This window comes from Rousettus aegyptiacus, unplaced genomic scaffold, assembly GCF_014176215.1.
Source record: "Rousettus aegyptiacus isolate mRouAeg1 unplaced genomic scaffold, mRouAeg1.p scaffold_m13_p_5, whole genome shotgun sequence".
NCBI lineage: Eukaryota > Metazoa > Chordata > Mammalia > Chiroptera > Pteropodidae > Rousettus > Rousettus aegyptiacus.
Genome location: NW_023416308.1, coordinates 25,153,758 through 25,157,589, shown reverse-complemented (window position 1 = coordinate 25,157,589; position 3,832 = coordinate 25,153,758).

Genomic DNA, 3,832 nt, shown 5'->3' with positions numbered 1-3,832 from the left:
CAGTAACATCTATCCCACAGCCTCTGGGGACCGGGCTGTCTCACATGCTCATCCACTCCTACCTTCTACCATTGCAGGGTGATTTCTTATTTCTCTCCCTAGTTGTAGGGCTTGTTCATCTAGATCCCAGGCAATTTTCCTGGCTGTTTGCTACTTGTTTCTGTCACAATTTTGATTTGGTCGCCAGAGGAATGAACAGAGCCTCTATCGTCTCTGCCATTTTTTTCTCTCTCCTGAGAAATATCTATTCTTAAAGGTATTTCCTCCTAAGGTGCCAGGAAGAAGAGGATGACTAAATCTGTAGAAACTTATCAATGGAGAAGGCAACAACTTAAACTGCGTAACAACCTTACTGTGTTTTTCCTGGTAACCTGTCTTAACTGCCTCTCACCCTGTCCCCATATCTTCTTTTGTCTTTAGCTGAAGATGTTTTCTTTTTTAAATTCTTTAATGTCACCACTTATTTGACCCCTTTTATCCCATCTACCTCCCCCCTGCTTCCTCCCGCCCCTCTTATAACCACTAGCCTATTGTCCATGTCCATGAGTCTGCTTGTTTGTCCTGTTCACTTGTTGCTGTTAGGTTTATATCCCACATATAAGTGATATCATGTGGTTTTCAACCTTTTCTGTCTGGCTTATTTCGCTTAGCGTGTTTATCTCAAGGCCCATCCATGTTGTTGCAAATGGCAGTATTTCATCTCTTCTTATGGCTGAGTAATATTCCATGAAGATGGTATTTAAAGTGGTTCAAAATGTTACTCAGTTTTCCTGTGTACCTCCCACAGAAACAGCAGGTATCCATGTTATTAAACTTCTGTTCGTTTTCCTCCTTTTAATCTGTCCTTATTATTGGGGTGTGGGGACTTCTTAACCAAGAACCTAGAAAGTCAGAGGGAAAATTGTTTTTCCTCCCTCACAGGAACATAAGTTCATAGACCTCTTTTGTTGTGCAGGGATGCTGGGATGTGTAAAAGCTGAGTGAGGGGCATGGACACAGAGAAGAAAACCTCCGGCATCCCTGACACCTTCCTCAGCGCAGGAAAACAGCAGCCTATCATTAGGAAAATTCAAAGCCTTTAGCACATGGAAAGTAATGGTAGCAACAATAAAAATGGCCTATTGCAATTCCTGTCGCTAACAGCCTGACACGAAAAAGAGGCATGTCCATTTCCAGTCATCAGTGCTATTTATCTCATCATCTGTTCTTCTGCCCACAGTGCCAAGCATTTGATAAAAAATTACAAACACACAAAAAAGCAAAACAACCCATTGTCAAGAAATAAAACAATTATTGTAATTGAGTAATATCCCAGAGGTTGGAACTATTAACCAGGAACATTAAAATAACTGTTAAAGAACAAAAGTCAATAAAGTAAATATGAAGATCAAATGGCTTTATTAAGTGATTCATGAATCACACAGCATCCTATCTAGCAACTAAAAGGTGTTGTACAAAATGGAAGGTTTTTATAGGCAGAAAGAGGGTGGGACAAGAAAGTTAAGAGTGGACTATTTCAGGGATGGGGTCTTATCGGGTGGATTATGTCACCAGTGCTGACCAGGAAATTCCAGACTGATTAGTTGAAAATTCTGCCCCTAGAGAGGGTGAAACTACAGTTAGGTTAGGTAGTAAGTCTAGGTGAGGCTTAGCAAAAGTGACTCCTTTTGGATCTGTTGTTTCTTTTTAACATTACTATAATCAACATGTTAAAAAACTGATTGGAAAAGTTAGGCAACATGCATGAGCAGATGAATTTGAAAGGAGAAAAGAAATTTCTAAGGAAAAGTTAAATGAAGATGTTAGAAATAAGATAGCACAATATCAGAAGCTAAGAATTCCTGTGATGGGCTATTCAGTAGACTCAATACAGCTGAGGAAAGAATCAGTGAACTTAAAGATTGAGCAACAAAAATTATTCAGACTGAAACATGAAGTGATATAGTAATAATAATAGTGATAAACTGGCACACAGCACCCAAGAGCTGTGAGGTAATGTTAAATACTTAACATATGCTATTTGTTTCCCAGAAGAAGAAAAGAGAATGGGACAGAATATTTTCTTAAAGATGTAATAGCCAAGATTTTCCAAAAGTAGTGAAAAATATCAAAACACAGATTCAAAAAAGCTAAAGTACCCTCAAACAGGAAGAATACTAAAAATAACAATATCAAACTGCTTAAAACAAAAGATAAAAAGAAAATCTTGAGGATATCAAGAGAAAGGGGCACTTTATGTATTTTAAGGTAAACTGATAAATTAAAGATGTATACTCTAAGCCTCAGAACCCCTAAAAGTATTTTAGAAAAGAGCTATAACCAATAAACCAATAATAAAAATAGAATGGAATCATAAAGATCTAAAATAAGGTACAAAAAATACCTATATTCTTCTCTGGGAAAAAAGTAAACAACGAGCAAGATGGTAAATTTTAATCCAATTATAATAATAATTACATTAAATTTTAGTAGTGTGAAAGCTTTCAATTAACAGCAGAGATTTTCAAACTATATTAAAAACCAAGGCCAAATATATGCTATTCTTAAAAAGCAAACACATAAACATACAGATTAGTTAAAGAATTGAAGAAGACATATATGCAGACTCTAATCCAAAGAAAGCTGGAGTATCTATATTTTTATCAGATAAAACAGATTTCAGGAAAATAAATATTGTCATGAACAGGTTAATTATTTAAAAAGTCAATCTACCAAAAAGACTTAATAATACTTAATGCTTTCTACACTAACAACAGAATTTCAAAATACACAAAAGCAAAAACCAATAGAACTGAATGGAGAAACACACAGATTCATAATAAGAGCTACAGATTTGAAACTTGTCTCTCAATTGATAGAACAAATGGACAGAAGATTGCTAGATGGAATATCTGAAAACACAATCTACTTTTTCTAGTAATTGACATCTGTTGAATACACAACAGTAGTAGACACATATTCTTCCCAGGTGCACATGGAATATTGACCAAGACAGACCATACTGTGGGCCATAAAACCTCAACAAATTAAAATGAATTAAACCATACAAAGTATGTTTCTTGAGTATACTAAAACGAAACTAGTAATCAGTAATAGAAAGATAACTGGAAAATGTCCAAATTTTGGAAATTGAACAACATTCTTCTAACTGAAAGAAGGAAGTCACAGGTAAAAACCAAAATATTTTTAATTGAATGCAAATAAAAACACAATATATCAAAAATTTTGGGACATAGCTAAAACAATGCTCAGAGGACACTTGTAACATGAATCCCAATCAAAATATCATCAAGCACTTCTTTTTAGAAATCACTAAGCGGATTTGAAAAACTTTACAAAAATGCGAAGAACCTAGAGAATTTTAAACAAATTAGAGAAAGGACAAATTTGGAATATCCCCACTCCCCAATTTCAAGATTTACTATAAATTTACTATAACCAAGGCGATATGGTATTGGTATAAAGATAGACATGAAGGTCAATGGAAGAAAAGGGAGAGTCCTAAAATAAAACTACACCAATATGTAGGTCTATTAAACAAAGGTGCCAAGGTAATTCAAAGGAGAAAGGATAATCTTCTCGATAAATGGTGTTAGAAGAATTGGACATTCACATGCAACCCCAAACACCAGCAACATATACCCCCAGATGTAATCGACCATGTTTGAGAGACCTGCACACCTATAAAAGCATGACTCTTACTGTGTAACAATAATGACTTAAAAAAAATGATTTTTAAAAAGTTGAAAATAATCTAAATAACTATATAGAATGTGTTAAATAAATTTTGTAGGTCATACGATGCAACTATAATGGTAGCATAGTCGTTGGA